This window comes from Bactrocera neohumeralis, chromosome 3, assembly GCF_024586455.1.
Source record: "Bactrocera neohumeralis isolate Rockhampton chromosome 3, APGP_CSIRO_Bneo_wtdbg2-racon-allhic-juicebox.fasta_v2, whole genome shotgun sequence".
Taxonomy (NCBI): domain Eukaryota; kingdom Metazoa; phylum Arthropoda; class Insecta; order Diptera; family Tephritidae; genus Bactrocera; species Bactrocera neohumeralis.
In genome coordinates, this window is record NC_065920.1 from 78,796,349 (window position 1) to 78,817,145 (window position 20,797).

The 20,797-nt window shown below is 39.6% G+C and overlaps 1 protein-coding gene across 3 annotated transcripts in view; it reads right to left on the minus strand.

Annotated features, from left to right (window-relative positions):
- LOC126752276 (uncharacterized) overlaps positions 1 to 20,797 on the minus strand; it is a 141,172-nt gene that overhangs the window by 101,245 nt on the left and 19,130 nt on the right. The window lies entirely within an intron of this gene.

Below are 20,797 nucleotides of genomic sequence, written 5' to 3' on the forward strand. Positions count from 1 at the left end.
GCGAAAAAATCGATTTTAGAAATTCACGTGTGGAACAACCTCTTAAGTAGGGTGCTTGTTGATTCTCGGGAGGTTCAGCCTGCCTTTCCTTATGTCAACTACATATAGTTTGTATATAGTATATTTCAACTGTTCCTCCGCTTTAAATTAATTATGCAAGCGGCACTTTATTAAAAGTACTTTCAGTTATGCCCCGAAGCTGCAGTAGGCTCAGCTGGTAGAAAGTCTTCCATATATACATATATATATATCCACACTTCCTTGAATTCCTTGAATTTACTATATGTACATATGTAAATATATTGAAAATATTAAAATATCCATGCACTGCCCATGTATCAACGAGCAGATATTTATGCATTTTCAATTAAATATTAATTTTATTGAATTGCCTTGAAGCATGTTGTTCATGGCGTAGATAGTCATTAAAATTGATTATTATTCTGCTCAACTGGATGCGCTCGGTCAAAAGAATCCACGCATATTGCATATTTATACATATTTATGATATCAACCCTGAAGTTATAGTATTAAGCCGGCCATCTTTTTCTCAGCCGAGCAACTGACGTTTTCCTTGAGGATGGGCTCATGTTTGCTTTGGCGAGTGTACCACGTGTGCTCTCCTTTATGCTAGCTATGAGGTGGAGTCTATTCATTTACCTGCGCTTGCACATTGATGATTCGGTTAAGTTATGTTCAGCGCTGGAAGGGAGATCTGAGATCGAGGCAGGCGCGGTTATTTTTTTTTTTTCAATTTTTCGGCCTGTCTTGCGGTAGGAAAAGAATACTGATTTTTATGATGTTTCAGAATATATTTTGGCACTATTTAATTTTCGAAAATTCATTTCCTTGCTTACTTTTATTTGAACTTTTTAATTTTCAACTACTCACACGGCTTTAAAATATTTGGCTGAGCCTACCTTTGTACCCAGCAGAAAAGGGGAGCCAGTGCATTGTGGTGTAACCGATGATTTATTTGTGCGAGTTCATTTCACTTTTACTGTTTTGCACACCACATGATTTCCCCACTAGAAATAATTACTGTGCGCGCAACCATTCATTCGCTTCACTGGCTTTACATTTGGTTATTACCTGCTGTTTTATCAGTGAATCGCCGGCCAATAGCCACATGTATGTATGTGTGTTGATGGGTCGGTGGGATATTTTCATAATTAATTTTAAATTTATTGAATGCGAATTCTTCGAAAGCATAATTTTGCGGACTGAATAACGGCTGTTTGTCGCCATTTAAACACATACTTATTCAATTTTATGCTCATACAATATGTGTGTGTGTGTGTAAATTTGACGGACTACCGTACGCCTTATATAATTAATTGAACGTAATTTCATTCCTGCTTAAAGCGACTCGAATACACGCGTGAGCAACTCGTTAGTGGCAACTTTAACGAGAGTAAAAATGTAAGATAATAACTGTGTATTATAAAGAATAAATGAAAAAATAAAAAAGAGTAAAACTTTAGCGCCGCTTCACCGCAAAAATAAAGACATAACGGTGCAGATAAAGCGAAGAAAATGCCGGTAGTTAAGCTCATAAAATTTGTATTATAAAAGTAAGACAGCCGTTGCCAAGAGTGAAGCACAATGGCGGAGAGAGAGAGAGCAATTCATGGCATTTTGCAAAGTCTTATGTTAAGTTGAAAAATGACACGACAATTCAAGCAGGCAGGCAGTCAGCCAGGAAGGCAGGTTGGCGCTGCCAACGCCGCGTGTGAAACTTGTAGTCAGCATTTCTCACAAGCGACTGTTTGTGTGCAACACTTTTAAATTGCCGCGTTCTTCTTACACTCTTTCGCTTTTTGTCTTATGGCTTATCACCTCCTTATTTTACTTTGATTTCATGTCATCGCGCACTTGACATTTTGCTTCTGCTTCCTCCGTTTTCCTCCTTTTTCCACCTATTTTTTTCTTTTGCTATCGTTGTTGTAGTATGTGTTTCTGCAGTCAATTGCCCGCCCACAATGTGGCATTGTACGTGTTTGCGGCATTGAAAAGGTGTTAACACTTTAATGGCTCTATTCGACGCAGATAGCGCCGTAAGTGTGGCGCCTCGGCAAAAAGCGGCGAATTAAATTAAGCTGCGTGTCCATGACATGTTGCAGCGTGCCGCTGTCACTTTTGAGTGGTATTACATTTTTATAAATCGTTGCTCACAACCGAAGTGGCACACTGCCCGCAGGTGCACAATTTGCCATTTTTTTGGGCAGGGTGGCATAGCTCATATGCCAGCGTAGTGTTTTTGCTGCTGAAGGAATAATAAATTTGCCCATCGTTTGTTCAAATATTTCCGCGTTTAATTTAATTTTTTTTTCATTGAAGTGTCAAAAAAACAAGAAAAAACGTTAACTTCGGTTGCATCGAGGCTGGAGTACCCTTCACAAGTAACGAAGTCTTCTTACAAGCGCTTGATTTTTATCGTTCAGTTTGTATGACAGCTATATGATATAGTGGTCTGATCAGAGAAATTCTCTCAAAAATTACAGCGCTGTATTAGAGACTAATCTGTACCAAATTTCATAAAAATATCTTGGCAAATACAAAAGCTTTCCTTATAAGCACTTGATTCCGATTGTTCAGTTTGTACGGCAGCTATATGCTATACATAATTAGCCAATCTGAACCATTTCTTCAGAGAGTGCGCCGTTGTCTTAAGAAATAAGTCGTGCCAAATTTCTTAAGATATCTCGTTAAATGAAAAAGTTCTCCATACCAGCACTTCCTTCTGGGTGTTAAAAACTCCGTGGCAAACAAATATACTCTGTACGGGGTATATAAATAATGCAAGACTGGTTAGCTGAAGAATTTAAAACTTTTTTGGATCTAGAAATTTGAGTAGTATATTTCATTGGGAAGTAGTTACAATTACTCTTAGACGCAATATCCACATTTTCAATGCCTTACCCATATTTTTAGTACGACTATGTGGTTCCTCCGCAGTTCTTTGTTTACTGCTGTTTCAAGCACGCCTATAAAATGAAATTGTATACTTTTGTAACTGTTATTGTTGTTGTGGTTTTTAGTTTCCTCCAAATCTTTGCTGTTATTGGCCATTATGCGCACTTGTTTCGCCGTAATCAAAGTTAAAAAGTTATCTGATACCAGACGAAGAAATTTGAGGCATAAAAAGGCCTAACAATGCCGAAATGTGAGCGAAAAAGGTCCCGTCATCATCAAAAAGGCTAACCGATATTCATACTTTTGATTAAGTTTAGCTAAGCCAGATTTAAAATGTTGCTGTTGCTGTTGTCGTTTATTTCATGTTTACCTGTTTTCGTGCGCTTTGCATCTAATCAGCCTTGCACCTGACCGCTTTAACGATTTTCGGCTGATACCCCACAATCTGCGCACATTCTTAAACGTACATATAAAGGCTTGTTGCGGTGTGAATAATCAGCAAATTTGTAGCAAGTTGAGAAGAAAATTACTCACCTTTCAGCAGCAACCCACACCGCATCGTGCGCCATGCCACAGGTATTCAGAGCGCCGCTGCGCGGCAGCATAAAGTTGTTGAAATTGTTTTCGCTTTATTTGTAATTTACGGAAATTGTTTGTGTGTCTGTGAGCGCTTGTTTGCAGAAGTAGATTTGAAAACTTTCTCTTCTAATGATTGACATTTCCAAAGTTTCTCAATACCAAAAATGCTAAAATGTTAGCGAAGATGACTAACCACTTTGGTTGCTTGCGTTCTCGTTAATGAGCTAAATAGCAGGTTTGCATAAATCAGTTGAGCCACCGCCGCACCGCTGAACCGCCCGACTGACATCAATTTCCTCATCTTGCTAGTTAGGTAAGGTCATGACTGAAGTCTATTTTAAGACATCAAACAACGAAGTTTTGCAAATACTCGCACGCCTTTTGACTCCAAACCCGCGTTAGGTGAAGGCCAATCTCAATAATTCATAGCGATGAGTCTTGTATGCTAGTGATCACATGACCGCAAGCAAATAAAGTGACTTGCAAGTCCGGAAATGAACTCATTAAAGTTGCTTTGTGGGTCGCTGCAAACTTTTGAAATATTTCATTTGGTTTTCAATTTATCTTTATGGACTTTAAAGGCTTTATTTTGATAGCTAATTAGCTAATTGCGTGGGCAACTTAACAAAAGTATTTCGAGATGCTAGGATTACTTCAAAAAGTATATAAATGTGGATTTTAAAGCAAACATTTGCGAAGTATTGCTTGTTTCCTTTAAAAAGTAATTGTGGTTTGTTTAATATTATACTAGAATTGATTAGGTTACTTCAATATTGGCCTAAGGTTTTCAATGGGGAGGTCTTTGGTGACCTTATGATACTCAGTACGAAAAAAGTTTTGTAATGGACTTACCAAAGCTTTTTACTTTATAAGAGCAGGAACAAATTTCTACTGTTTTTGAATTGTCTTATACAGTAAAAAGTTATTTTGTGTCCATAATTCAATATATACAATAAATACGGAGTATTGCCCTTCTAAAGCAGTAACATTATTCGAGCTTTCTGGCAAATTTGTGGGCACCATCCCAAAAGAAGGACGCCAGCTTGACAGCCAAAAATGAATCAAACCAATTGCGGATACCCTGTCGTGATATGAACGGTATTCCATTGATAGTGCTCACATGGTAACCAGAAGGGGTAAGATTTGGACGATAAGGTGGACGTGAGGCCGAGCGAGGTCATGTTGTCCGAATGGATGAAAACGCTCCAGTTCTGAAAGTATTCGACGCAGTATCCGCCGGGGGAAGCATAGGAAGACCTCGATTCCGTTGGATAGATCAGGTGGAAAGGAACCTGGCTGCACTTGGTATCTAAAAGAAAAATCGCGCTGTTGTAAACTCGGCTATAACCGCGTAAGCGGTGTCTACGCCAATTAAGAAGAAGAATGGACCGAGCGTTGTCTTTCTAGAAAATTATTGCCTCGTGTCTAGACACAAATTCTACACATTTTTGGACAAATGATCGCTTCAGTTCGATTAGTTGTTGCACGCAGCGTTCCATATTGATGTTGTTGTTGTTTCATCGATTATCTAGACCCTACTTGTGGGAGAGTAATATGTTAACTATTATCGAACTCACTTTACGGTAGCCCCAGGAAACGCGCTGTTTCGACATTTATGGTCCATAAGGAGAGGGGTTTTAAGTGAGTTGGTTTCATTGGGCATGCAAAGAGGTGATTAGTGTCATGCGGAGACTCGTTAGATGCAGCATATAGATAGATAGTAGTTTAACCTGCTACAATACCCAGAACGAAGTTGCGCTAGGGTCACTACTATTTCACGCGTCACCTCGAGTTCCTGTTCTGCGGTGGGTGGTGTTTGAACTACTAGACCGCCATTCACTAAAAGGGAGTCAATGAAGGTGCTAATAGCTACACTGTGAATGGCGTTCTGTGCCTGTCGAACATTGGTCGCGTTCGAATTGTGGTCGTTGTACTGTATGCGTTCATCGATGTGTGGAAGAAATTTCCTGTTCCTAGGAGGCTGCTCCGCTCCTAGCAGGTAGCAGTCGAGCAAAAACTGCTTAGAGAGAGGTTCAGGTTCAAGAGGTTTGCAAGAGCTCCTTTTCAGAAAGAAATGCGGGCTTCACTGTGTAAATGATCGATGGTAGATATCCTGTTATAGTCCGGCAAACGGTATTCTGACAGAGCTGTAACTTCTCCTTCTGCGATGTGCTGCATTCAGCCATATGATTTTATGCGTTTAGAGTTGTTGCAATGAATTCAAACAGCACTTCTGACCTACAAAATCATTTTCGAAAGTCTCTTCAACGATTCTGTGAGCTCTTCAACCATACAACTTTCTATGTTCGGAATAATGGAATGATAAACAAGTTATGCGATCTCTTGGCGAAACGCACTTATATAAGTAGACCCAGTTTTTTTGGATTGATGTTGCATTTCAATTCCAATAATGTTGCGAAGGAAGATTTTGAAAACAAAAAAGGTTTGTGAACTTCATATTACCACCTGAATTAAACTGATTTGATAACTTTAAATGCTTGGAGAGAAATTAAGCTAAAAATGTTTTTATTTTAACATAAGAGCCTACTGCGCACTAAATTTTTACGATAAGACCTGCTAATCTCTTCATTACTAAGAGATAAATCTTATTTTTTTCCACGCATCCGCACAAACATTGCGACTAATTGAATGTAATTGGTCGCAAGTGGTCGTCCGTCGAGCCAACTGATGTTTCGACTTTGCTCGCAAATGTGTGCAAGATTATGTTTACGCATGTGTATGTGTGTATGCACACATACCAGCAAATGGTGTGTGATAACTGTTAGAAAGTGAAGATTCACTTGCCTTTGTTTGCACTAACAATTCCTGTAACAGATGCCACCTAAGCCACACTCCAGCACACATGCCTACACATATGTATTCTTCTGATGAGTGAATGTGTGTGTGTGTATTGCTGGTGCTTTTGTTCTATTGTGTCTTGTTGTTAGGTGAATTTGCTAATTAATTACGGGATTAATGCAGTGTCCACTGGAATGTGTCATGTCGGTTGTTTGCTGGAAATTGTTTTTGTTTTCATTTTCCTTTTGTGCAGCAAGTGCTTTTGTTGCTGCACAGGCACATACACACACACATATGTGTGTACAGGGATGTGTGTGGCTGAGAGCATGTGGTAAATGGCAACATTTCCGCTCTAATCACTCGCCGCGGCAAGTGAAGGACAGCTGTTTGCTTCACCGAGCTTATTAAGGGACATGTGTGTGTGTTTTTCGTGTTCTTGTTTTGTTTTACGGTTGAACTGGTGTGGAACCTATTGGCTTTGCACGAGCATTGTGCCGTGTGTGATGTCGTCCCCTTGCCTGCTGCCAGCTATTCCGCTTGTGCTCATCTGTCCTGCACATAATTACAGCAGAAAGTCTTACAAAATGTCAACATTTTAATTAATTGCAAGTGACACATGTTTTTGTTGAATCGTGTTTCTTTTATCGCGACTTTTTTCTAACAGCTGTTGCGTAATTTATTTATTTGTTCTCATACGTAAGTGTGTGTGTGATATTTTTGTGTGTTTTGCCGTTGCTTATTACTTGATTTATGCTTCTGCCAAGCTTATTTTTGGTTTGCAGATATCCGGTTTGTTTTTGCAGACGAAAAAATTTAATTACTCTTATTAAGTAAGTGCAAAAGCCACAAAGAAAAATCAAAAAAATATTCACTTCGGCAACACCGAAGCTATAATACTTTTCACAGGCTCTCGAAAAAAGAGGAAAATGGCGCTCGAAAGCGCGGCGGATCAAATCAAAGCAGAGTGAAATAGACACACTAATCATTTTGGTACGGTTCGAGGCCCATCTGAAACTTCTGACGTACTTTGGGTCCGGCACCCGGTTGCAATGCGGCTCTACATTCAACTGACAAAGTGTGAGTTCTTCCCGCATTCGAGTTTTAACCACAACCACCACGTTACTCTCCGAGGGAAAGCTAACCTCATTTCTCAGTGAAACGACTTCGTCGCCTAAAGAACCCGAACTGTTCGGCATTCCGACTAGTGGAGCTCACATCGCTAACATCTAAACGTCCATCAGTCCTTACCAGATCCCTAATGGGCGAGTACATCGCACCCACTCCTCTACCCCGGCCCCACAAAAGCAACCCGATCTATCAGATAGGTGCCTTTGATACAAAAATGCATTCAGAGGTCCATGTCCCGTGAGAAGAAAACCCAGATTCAGACAAAATGTGAAGTCTGTGTTACCCTAAACAAATCCGACGTTCCGAATGGACTCACAAGTCACTCGACCGATAGTGCTATTGTCCCAAAGGTCTTGGCACATACACCTGACCCTATGATCTAGAAGCCTTCTGCTCCCTGGATATCTCTCCCTCTCTGATGAGGAATACAGATCAATATCTCGCAAGCTAAGGGACTAGTTATCCGTAACGGATATGTCTAAATCAACTCCGGGTGTCACGCTGCCACTTTCTATCTCGCCTTAGAAGAGTCTTCCACACATCCCTCTCTGACGAGCCTTGTTGCATTTAAAGACTTTAAAGCTGCATCTCTTTCCTAAAACATTTCTTATGCTGCAAAGTAAACAGTGCAGATTTGGCCGTTTTTTAATTTTTTTTTTGGAAGCAAAAATTTTGATTGAACTTAAAAATGCGTAAAGTAATGTCTTGCAAGCGGGCAGCAACGCAGCAAGGTTCGTAAACATTTTTGCGCTTTAAATGCCGTTCGCCTGCGGGCGAAAGAAATTACTCAGCACAACTGCCAGCGGCAGTTGCCGCTTTTGCACCTTTTGGTGTTGCAGCGGCTTGCTGCTTTACTTTTTCCGACATTTTCTTGTTGTTGCCTTTGTTGTATTGAACAAAAATTTTGCAATTTCGCAACCGAATGACGGCGTTGAGCAGCAGCAGCTGGCAAATTAATATGAAAATCCTCTTTCCGACACACACACACACACACACACAGCCACATTTGCATACCACATATAGAATAACAAAATCCACTCAGCACACACACACACCCATACACTGCACGTGTATGTGTCTACTTGAAAGCGAAGCTTTTCGTACGGTGCATATGGAAAAAGCTCTGCGGCATTTGCATCGAAGCGCTTAAAGTGGTTTATTGGCAGATGAGCAGGGCACATGACGCAGGAAATAGTGCTACATGTGCAGCGCCGAGACAGAGGAAGTAGTTAGGGGATGGCAGATAACGTTACCGTAAGCACTAAATTGCATTATACCTGTGAGAAACCGTTGCTGCGTTGCTGTGGCGGTGTGTTGACGGGCGAGTTGATTTCGGCGTTAGCCTTGATGCAGTCGAGTTCTTATGGGTTCCTTTCGAGCGCGTGGCATGTTGCATGTGACAAGTTAGACGCGACGCATTACAATGTCTTTTGTAATGATGGCGTCTGCGGTGCTGGTGTTGTTAGTGTATGGGTGGTGGATTTAATGAAATACAATTTCTTAGCTTGTATGCACAAATTTAATAGTTTGTATGTACTGAGCTATGAGTGTAATAGTACAAATAAGTGCACACATTTGCTTTGGAATAAACTTTCGCTATTCTAGTGTGTGTTGCCACAAAATGTGGAGGAATTAGATTTAACTTCAGTTGCTTAATATTTTGTGTCATGGGTATATAATTTCATAGATAAGGTTAGGTTAAGTAAATTGCAGGTTTCTCAGAGTCCACGAATAATCCGTTATAGACGCTTGTCTCGTGTGGTGGCCAAAACTCCTAGGTATAGTTCAAAAGGTCCTTCGCATATCGACAAAACGCCTAGAGCCCGCCTGAAGTTTATTGAGACCCCTAGTATCAATTGCAGGTTATTCACCAAGTTCTTTAAGAGCATGACAATCGAGATGCTTCAATCTTTGTCTGGCGAAAACCCGAGAGTGGAGATGTTTCACCTTATCCTCTTTATTGCAACTTTGACAACCTCCAAACTCTTTAGCCTCATCGCGTGAGTGCCTATAGAACGATATCCTATCAGGACGCTTATCATTGATGCGTTGTATGCCTCTATAGGACCTTCTGCGTTCCACTCTAGACCAGAGGAGTCTCAGAACACCACAAGTACTGGTTACTGACTAGTGCTTGCTGAGCTCGTGCGAAGGCCAGAGATCGGGCGACGACTGCACAAAGACAGAGGAACCGGGCACTCCAAGTTTTACGTGAAAGTCCTCAAGGGACTCAAACGAAGGGCCAATCGGGTCCGACAAGGATCGGAACCTATTGGAAGTTGCAGCAGGACAACGCCCCGGCTTATACCGCCTTTCTTGTGGGCAGCTACCTAACCAAAACTTTTTAAAGATTTGTAACGACTGGTTCAATAAATTTTTAAGTCGACTCTGTTCTATTACTTTCCGGACATAGCCTGTCTCATTTCAAAGGTGAGGTAAATAGGATGGTTTCTCGTTAGCTTTAGGCCTTGTCCCAAAATTCTATAGATCGAAAGGACTGTCGAAGACTGAGGAACCCGCGCTCGTTTCCATCCTTTGGAATTTGGGTATAGATACGTTTTCTCACAAGCTCATGGGCTTTACAGTTTTCGACGCTTCTGCTGTGATCAAGCATGCAGCCAAGTTTAGTATGGAAGTGTAGTTGATGTTAATAGCTAGTGTACTACTTGACTATATACCTTACCATATCTTCTTCTTCTTAATTGGCGTAGACACCGCTTACGCGATTATAGCCGAGTTAACAACAGCGCGCCAGTCGTTTCTCCTTTTCGCTACGTGGCGCCAATTGGATATTCCAAGCGTAGCCAGGTCCTTCTCCACTTGGTCCTTCCAACGGAGTGGAGGTCTTCCTCTTCCTCTGCTTCCCCCGGCGGGTACTGCGTCGAATATTTTCAGAGCTGGAGTGTTTTCGTCCATCCGGACAACATGACCTAGCCAGCGTAGCCGCTGTCTTTTAATTCGCTGAACTATGTCAATGTCGTCGTATATCTCGTACAGCTCATCGTTCCATCGAATGCGATATTCGCCGTGGCCAACGCGCAAAGGACCATAAATCTTTCGCAGAACTTTTCTCTCGAAAACTCGCAACGTCGACTCATCAGTTGTTGACATCGTCCAAGCCTCTGCACCATATAGCAGGACGGGAATTATGAGCGATTTATAGAGTTTGGCTTTTGTTCGTCGAGAGAGGACTTTACTTTTCAATTGCCTACTCAGTCCGAAGTAGCACCTGTTGGCAAGAGAAATCCTGCGTTGGATTTCCAGGCTGACATTGTTGGTGGTGTTAATACTGGTTCCTAAATAGACGAAATTATCTACAACTTCAAAGTTATGACTGTCAACAGTGACGTGAGTGCCAAGTCGCGAGTGCGACGACTGTTTGTTTGATGACAGGAGATATTTCGTCTTGCCCTCGTTCACTGCCAGACCCATTTGTTTTGCTTCCTTGTCTAGTCTGGAGAAAGCAGAACTAACGGCGCGGGTGTTAAGGCCGATGATATCAATATCATCAGCATACGCCAGCAGCTGTACACTCTTATAAAATAAAATGGTACCTTCTCTACTAAGTTCTGCAGCTCGAACCTTACCATATACCATACATAAAAACATCGAGCATAGTCTGCCGGTACGTATTTTTTTACGTATTCCTGCTCAGCGTCCCCCTTCGCAACTACCAAAAAATCTTTGAAATCGATAAACTTCTACTTCAAATATCGACGCTGCTCCAAGTTGGAGTTTCCACTGAAATTTGTTGTTGTAATTGTTTGTTATGCATAAGAGTGTATGCATTACGACCCAAGCCCTACCAGCAGCTCGCATTTATTTGCATGCTGTCAGTGTGCGAGACGCTCTTGTCATCATTCTGCTATCATCATAATCTGTATGCTGTCATCCCCATTATTATCGTTCTTTTTCGGCGTTTTATCAGCAACGCCGATGTCTTTTGAATTTGCTACGTCATCAGCAACGGATCTAAACACATACCCATATATATGGTATATATAGTACATATGTATTTATATGCAGATACGTGCACTCTTTCTTGTGTGCCCATAGGTGTAGTGTGTATGTACCGCTGGCAGCGCGTTTTCTAGCTGAAATTCAATAATTTCCATCACTGCACTCGTGCTCACAAACAAAGCTATGCCCACACAATGCAGCCATAATCATGCACACAATTTTTATTATTGCATTACATGCATAAAATTCGTACATATGGCAAGGTGGTGTGCTGTGTGTATGTGCGCGCGTAATTGTATCCGTCGCTTGCTCGAGTGGTTCGGCTTTGTGTCGCGATTTGTGGTCGTCGTTACAACGCGTCGCACGCGCATCCACAGTCGCAGCTCGCCTGCTTTGCGTGCAGGAATTCAGCAAGTGAAGAGAGAATAAGAATAAAAGTAAGCGAGCAACGGCAAAAGTAAGGTAGCTGAGGAATGTTTGAGCAAGCGCTAGTCTACATGATGGATTATTGCATCGTGTTGCCGGCGCAGTCAAGCGGCAGCATATTTTATAGCGGCGAGTAGCTTGAAAATACACATAAACGCTAAATATTTGCGTTTTACATGTAAAATCGGCAATACAAATACTTTTCGCACATTTTTCTCTTATAACAATATTTTTTCCGAGATTCGCCAAAAAGTATGCAATAACAGTTGTTTAATATCGAGTATAACGGGTGCATAATTTCAGCTGAATTCTTAAAACGCTATTATTTGAATATTTGAGAAACCCGACTTTGGTTCGTCAAATGTGTAATAATATTTTCTGAATCGGGTTTCTGGTTGTACAAGTGCACCCACCATTCTCTTTTATTTCTTTCATTTCGTTCACAAAACTCAATTATTGAAAATATTCGTTTCCTTATTTTTTCGTTTTATTTCAATGCATCATTGTTGCATTGTGCGGCCTGCCAAAAGCTTGGTGTGGGTTAGAGCCCAAGACGTTTTTGTGTCTTATTAGTCAAAGACGTGTTTGCCTAATCCGATGTGGGTTTAGCTTAAAAAAGGACGCAATCCTAGAATCAAGTGAGAAAAAGCTGCTGCCAGAGAGCAGTCTTTATACTCGGTAAGATTGTCAAGTGTTAGGCTGCTGCACCTCAGTTGACGAAGGGGACATACCATAAAGCACAGGTTTTCAGAAAAGGAATCGCTGATAGAATGAAGGTACGGGAACCATGTCTAAAACACCTGGAACAAGGTGCAGAGTAGAACAGTACAACAACAACAACAAGGCTCTTCAATGATGTGGGCAGAGATAGCCTTGAGATCAATGTTTCTGAGCGAATACAGCATAGAGTCAGAAACTGTGGTTATTCTAGCCCCCACAAGACCAAAAAGCCTTTCATTAGCAAGAAAAATTTGAATTAATGATTGGAATTTGCCAAAAAGTAGTAACAAATGCCGCTAATTAGGGAGAGGGACTGATTAGAATGCGAGTTAGCTGCCTGTATGAGCTCCTATGGACCGTGGATGTTCTCTATTGGTCTCTCTGGAGTAGTGTCGGCGGAGTGCGTGAACCAGGTGCAGATTGCACAGCCGTAGAGGTTAAGGTCGCAGCAGTGCGTTGGCAGCATGAGGCCACGTAACTCGTGGTCCAGTTCCTCTGTGTCTAAAGATGGCTCCATACATTGCATTTATTAAACCTGATCGAGGTAAAGTTTGGATGGAGCCTTTTGGCACAAACGCAGCAGAAAAATTCTTCCGTGCCCGGGTTGGACTCACTGCTAGCACGAGTCCGGCGGACACGGAGCAACCGTGCTACAAGGCGTTGCTTCAGTGACAACAAGGTTATACTAAGACTTACCGATCTAAACGGTTGTAGATCTCCGAAATAACTGCTCTTGGCCGGATAAAATCCGGGTCAAGTACCGGTGCGTAGAACCGGTTGTTGTGGGAATTGAAAAGGAGAGTCTCATATATAGGGAAGCTGAGTACTAATTTACATCCTTTACAAGATAACTTTATACAGCAGCAAGAAAATGATCCCAAACATTCAAATCGACCTGGCAAAAGCTCTTACTTAAACCCTACTGAGGATTTATGGAAATAATTGAATGGCAAGCTCATGCGATCTCACGGACGTTTCAATAAACGAGAGATTTTTAATAGCTTAAAAGGCTTCTTGGAAAACATGGCGCAATCGCTCGTTCCGAATTTGGTCGACTGCAAATTTCTCTTCTACCGCTTGGTTCTACCAACCAAGTTATAACCGAAACTAAAATTTTATTCCAATGGCAGTTGTTTCTATTTTATATGGTGACTTCTCCTTTAAATTTAAAAAAAGTGATGTTACTTTATTTTGCATTTTATGTGACGATATATATGTATGTACATAAAATGCCAGCTGTGCATGCTAAACGTACAAAAGAACTGAAGTGGTTGCATAGTTCTTTGAAAGTTTGATGAAACTGGATACCTAAAACTTTGGTTTCAAAAACTCTGTGACGAAATTACAGGCGAGCGGACAGCAAATACGACTTTTTAGCCTTTGTTTTTGTGTTTGCAATGGGATGCGCCCACAACTCGAAATGCACGTATGTTTATAGAAAACAACAACAACAACAAAAATACATGCTGTATCCGTGATCAACAGAGCACGTTCGCGGCGGAAATTTGCGGTTGTTTGTTAGGATATGCCAGTGTGGTCATGTCATCAGCCAGGATGGCGCATGGCGTATTGTCGAAACCGAACATTGCCAATGACGCGTACGCTAATATTTTTTGGAACCATTTTAGACAGCCGGCTCAGTCAGCCTTTGTGTAGGTTTTATGTAAACTGGTCGAGGAGTCTAGTTGGCAATAGAAGGTGGCGAGTTAATCAAAAACTATGCTGCCTTAGTCATAAAACCAAAAACAAAAACGGAGAATTAAACGATATTTGTTTAATGGAAGTTGCGTATACGCAGTGATGCACTCTGGTGTGCAGCTAATATTATATAAGTGCTTTCATAATATTTTGTTGATTGTATTGCACTAGTATTCAAGTAATTCAACAAGAACCTTCACTGTTTTCTCTTTTACAAGTAAACAAATGAAAAACGTTAATTTCGGTTGCCTTTCACAAATACTTGTCTGGCTAACGGTTTGAATCCAACGGTAACGTTTTGTTGTTCTTGTTCTTTCTCGTTGTTTGATTTAAACAATCTTCAAGCAAATATTAAGGGTTTTCTTGCAAATAAAATTTTTTTCTCTAAAATAATTTCATTCGGATCGGTCCGTTTATATTACAGCTACATGCTATAGTAATCCGATCTGAACAATTTATTCCAAGCTTATAGCATTGCCTTTGACATTAATATTTGACAAATTTAGTAACGACATCAGGTAAAGTAAAAAAGTTTTCCTTACAGTGCTTTAGAAAATTAGCCATGTGAAATTACGTGAAGATATCTTACCAAACAAAAAGTTTTCCTCACCGGAACTTAACTCCGTTCGATACCGGCGTTTCCGACAAATAAGCAGCTCCTTGATGAGAAAAGAACGTGCGCAAAATTTCAGATCTCGCAAACTCATGTATATACATGTCAAAATCGACGCTCCTCATTTGTACTTTCTAAGGCATCAAAGGCTTCCTTTTTGGTATTGTGAAATTATGGCAAACATTTTATACCCTGTGCAGTCTATAACACGAACCGAGGCGGTTAGATATTTTCAATTTAGCATACTTCTTTCTTACTTGTACACAAACATATCGGCGGTCCAAGACTCCAGCGGCAGCGCAATACTTCTCGTTGCCGTTCGTGATATACTTTGTACTCTGTGCCCAAAAAATAAGGTGATATTTGAATTTAAACTCCGCGCGTCGAAGGATTTGGAGAGTTATTTTTTTTAGGTTGGTAGTACTGTCAGTCACATTTATGTCAAATTTCATGTCAAAATATTCATTAGTGTTTGAGATACGTGTCGTTTTGTGAGCTGCTAAAAGTAAGTTTTTCGTTTTTTGCGATGTTGAAATTTGTTGAGCAAAGAATTTGCATTAAATTTTGTTTACGGAATCAATTTTCTGCTGCGGATTCGTTGAGGATGGTGCATAAAGCCTTTGGTGAGGAGGCTATGTCTAAAAAAATGTTTACAAGTGAGTTCCAAGCCGGCCGTGAACGTGTCGAAGACGAAGAGCGTCCAGGGCGACCATCAACCTCAACCGAAGAAGCTCACGTTCAACAAATCAAAGATTGGGTGTTGAAAAACCGTCGATTAACAATTAGAGACCTTGCTGATGAAGTTGGCATATCGAAAGGCTCAGCCAATACCATTTTGAAGGATGTTTTGGGCCTCAAGCGCGTCAAATCTCGACTAGTACCGAGCGCATTGAATTTTTTGGAAAAAAGGCGTCGTGTTGAAGTGTGTGAAATGATGCTTTTCGCCTACCAGGGTGTCATGAAACGCATTATGACTGGCGATGAGACTTGGATCTATGCTTACGACCCCGAAACAACCGATCAATCGAGCGAATATCGTGCCAAAAGAGAGTCGAGACCAAAAAAATCGCCTGTCTGACTGTTTTCTTAGATTATCGTGGTGTTGTGCATTATGAATTCCTTCCAACCGGTCAAACAGTCAACAAGGAATATTATTTGAACGTTATGAGTCGTTTGCGTAACGCTATCCGCCTAAAAAGGCCGGAATTGTGGAAAGAAAATTCTTGGTTTTTACACCACGATAATGCACCATCCCATACTGCCCTCGTAATTCGTGATCATTTCGCCAAAAACTCAACCCATATCGTTCCGCAACCACCGTATTTACCTGATCTGGCGCCGTGCGACTTCTGGCTGTTCACCACGCTCAAAAGACCGCTCCGGGGATACCGTTTTTATACGATAGAGGAGATTCAAGCCGCAGCGAAGACGGAACTGAAGGCCATCCCGGAAAGTGACTACAACCAGTGTTTCGAAGATTGGAAAATCCGTTGGCATAAGTGCATTGCATCGGGAGGGGATTACTTTGATGGGAATGAAATTGATTTGGAAGAATAAATAAAGAATTTTCAAAATAAATACAATGTCACTTTATTTTTTGGGCACAGTATATATCATCTTCAAAAGCGGACAAACAACCAAATCCCAGTGAGGGAAATATGATACATTGTGAGACACACTGGGGTTTTTGTGTGGTTTTTTGAAAACAGTAAATGAATTTTAAAATTGGTATATGCCAAATTAAAGCTCTCTGCTGCATTTATCTTCCACTGCTCTCTTTCAACAATATTTGTCGCTCAAACGGTGCTGAAATACACCAAACAAATAGTCATTCCTCCTAAATACCCAGAAGTGAAATTGATGACCGCGCGCAAAACAACCGTTGTGTCCATTTCAGTTCCAGCTAAAAACTCAGAAATATCCGTTTGTAAATTTAGCTCCTCAACATAGCACTGCTCAGTTTACCCCACATCCCTGCCACAACATAAAGAACACATGCAAGGTGTACGAAATGAAAAATAAACTTTCACTTAACAAAATACCTTTGAGTAAAATGTAAAACGACGTCATTCTACGGCAGTTTAGAATTAAAGCGCTTGCTGCGCACGGCTCTGGGGTAATAGCTGAGCAGCGTTGTAGAAAAATGATAAGCACATCAAGTGAGGAAAACTCCAAGCACAATAGTGGAGAGGGCACCAGGGCAGTGTTTGAGGCAAATCCACGTAGTAAGAGCATAATTGAATTGTTTGTAGTGTTTGTTGTTGTTGCCTGTTTGCGGTAAGCTTGTGGCATACTCCCACCCGCTCCCTAAGGATCGTCCGAAATTCGGCTTGAATGTATAAGTGAAGGATTCATCATTTATTTATTCATCCATCCACTCATTTCATCACTTGTTTATTCTAATCCGCACTCGCATTTCACTCACTTTCACAAAGTGGCTAGCTAAACTCTGTACGCCCGGGGGATAGTAGTGAGCCGTTTCTAGTAGAAACGAAGCTGAAACAATTTCCCAATTTAATACCAAAATAGCAGAAGTGAAAGAGGAAAAACAAATCTGAGCAACTCACTTGCAGTTCTGTAGAAAAACGGCAATGAGTCTTATAATGGAACTGTGTACGGTTGCAGATACAGGCATTTTGGGAATTTAGTGGTACGCGGAGAATTACAAAACTGTAGCAAATATGTACAAATGTCAGTTTTGTATATGAACTGCCTTTGGTTGGTATAATTGTAAACTATTTTGGTTTTTCTTGTCATATTACTTCTCTCTCTATGTTAAAATTGACTTCTTTCATGGCTTATTTATAGTTTACCCATATTATTCTCTATATTTGGCTCAAGTGACTTGCTAATTGCACTTGAAACTAAATTCTTAGCTCTTAAGTGGAACTATAAATAGTAAAGTGTAATTGTATGAACTCAAAAATAACCCTGAATAATCTTCGGTTTGGTTCTTGTCTAACCAAAGTCCTATTTTTCAATTAGCAATACAATTGCATATATTCCCATGTCCCTACAATTACTTAACTACAAACCACAACAACTGCATGAAGCATGAAAAAGCAAATCAATCATCTAATCATTAAATCAAGCTGCTCCTTTGCTATGCAGGAATTACCAGTAATCATTGGCTGCAATCGCCCTCGCCCTCCTCTGAGGTGCAATTAGCATTACAAAGGATGCGCACTCAACTGGCTATATATTCTTATGTATTTATATGTTAGGGACGGTAAAAAAAAACTAATTTTTTTTTTAATAAAAATTTTGTATGAATAAACTGAGAACTTTGCAATTTAAAACGAGTTAATGAATGATTTTGAGTAATGAAATTCATAAAAAATAAAACTTGCCTTAAAGTAATCGAACTTCAACCGTTGATATTTTTTAAATGTTAGTTTTCCAAAAAAATCGTGGAATCATTGGTTCGTATATCTTCAAAAATGGTGCCGTTAAACTGTATAGCGGTAATAGGACTAATAACCCATATATTGGGTAGTCTATTTTGTCAATAGACGATGTCTATTTCTGGATTAATGAATATGTAAACAAGCAGAATTGCCTTATTTGGGATAAAGGGCAACCTGAAGAGATTCAGAGCTGCAATTTTATCCAGAAAAGACAAAGGTTTGGTGTGATTTGTGGGCCGATGGAGTCATCGGTTCCTATGGATTCAAAATTGATGCCCTTAGACTTTTTCCTGTAAGGAAATGTAAAGTCTAAAGTCGGAAATTGGACTCTACAGATAGACCATCTGAGAAGTAGACGCTGCCAACATTTGAAAGAGATAATCTTTAAAAAATAAATGCCAAAGAATGCTCTTTCAGATGGTAATAAACTTTCCACTTTAATTTTGAAAGTTATTATTTTTTTCTTTAAAAAGTGAGAAACCTCGAAATGGATTATCCTTTATAAGGCGGAAGACTACCTTCCCTCTCGATTTTCGTAGAAGTGTATAAGAACTTATTTTTCAGAGTAACAAGGAACTTTTTAGCCACCCTAATGTATGTGTGTGAGTAGTGGGCATACTCGTAACGGAATCAATAACAGAAACACAAATTTATTGGCGCGCACTTTTGAATTGAGTTCATTTATCAGCCCCAAATTCAGAGTTCAAGTGCGCCCACCAATTAGGGCTACTGCTGACATTGCCCCTAGGCCACATCGTGCTATATACGAACGTAGCGTAAATTGTTGCAATTTTTGCTTAAATTGCTTTCAATGCTGATTATCAATCAAAAGCTAATTTTTGTGCACGCAGAAACTAGCTAAAAAACTAAAAGTTTATTGCTCTGATTAAATAAGTATGTTTTCATTTTTAGAGTTTTCGTTAGTGGAAAATAACAATTAATAAATTGACATTGAATGAAAATTAAGAGCTAAGCAGGATGTTAGCGATATGACCCTCTTTAGCATTAGAATGACAAAGCAAAGAATATCTGCTTTTTGGAACAGTTATTGTGCAATTTACATATAGAGTAGCCTTAACAGGACTGATAACCAATATAAATTAACGGCCTTACGTAAATTGTTGGTCTTTTGTGAATTTTTTCGCTGCGTTGCAATTACTACTATATAAATTAACACATAACAGAAAGTACTTAAAAAATTAATATTCTAATATTTTTTTAATATTATAATTTTTTTTTTTATTATTTTTGTTGGTTTGCATTTTTTATTTTTTTTTTTTATATTCTATTTTTTGGTGATTTGCAATTTTTCCGCTTAGCCAATTGTTCACACCTCTATGGACTCATTAGCAGTGATTAAATTATAACTAAGTGTTGATTAGTTAAAAGCAAATTATTGTTTGACGTACGCGGCATAATTGCAAGCGTGTGTTCAAATCAAGTTGTGCTGCTGCAGGTGTTATGGAGTGATGTGTTTAAACATGCACAGACAATTTACCCCACAATAATGTCAAATAGAATTAACATATTATAACTAGTCAACATCTGCATACCAAAATAATCAGTCGACATTCCTCTTCTATATAAATAAATGATACTTTTACGTTTGCCAACCTACGAGATGACTAGTATGAGACTATTATAGTACTAGACATAACCTGAAAATCATTATTTACTATTAAAAATACTGCTTTTCAGGTTTTGTCATGAAGTATACCAGTCGCATACTAGCATAGTTCAGTTGATATGATCTTGAGAAATTTCGTTATAAATTTTCGGTTCTTGCACTTTTGGTATCGCAGTAGCAATATACGCTTTTGGACTAAACATGTTTAGAAGTGGGCATGGTTTCGCCCGTAAATGGTAAAATGTTCACTGTCGAACATTTCAATCATACAAATATGAGTATGATTCACAAGCAAATATTCGCTACTGATTAAAATTTTTCGTTATCGCTGATTTAAAGACAAACTTTTCGATTTGTGTCCATGGTTTTGGGAAAAATTGTTAAAATCGGTTCGATACTATTCCAACTCTTTTTTTCTAACAAACCTTATGCCAAATATGTCGGTCAGTGTAGAGTATATGTATACATAAAATTGCTTGAATTTCGATCCTATGGTGGACGTTTTACACCTTAAGTGTGATCTTTGCAAGTTGCGTGACTATATAGTATTCGTTAACAGCTTAGCGCTTCCTTACTGTTTAATTCTGATTTTGCTATTAAAAATTAAATTCTTATATCCCAAACATTTTATTAAAAAAAAAGGATTTTAAATTTTGAATTAATTTTTTTTTAACTAAAAAGTTCCCAATCCTGCGTAGATCTAATGCTTTTCTGAGTTGTTGTTTCAAATCAGAAAGCTCTAGTTGCCAACCGTTGCTTTCTCAGAATACGTAGTTGCATGATTCACTGCAGGGTAGCTGCGCGTTTGTTGTTGTTAAGGGCTGGCATAATTGATTCATCAATATCATTGCAACAGCTCAGGGATTCGAAATTTATCTCAGTTGATGTTTGATGTATATGTGTGTGTTTGTACATGCTAATTTA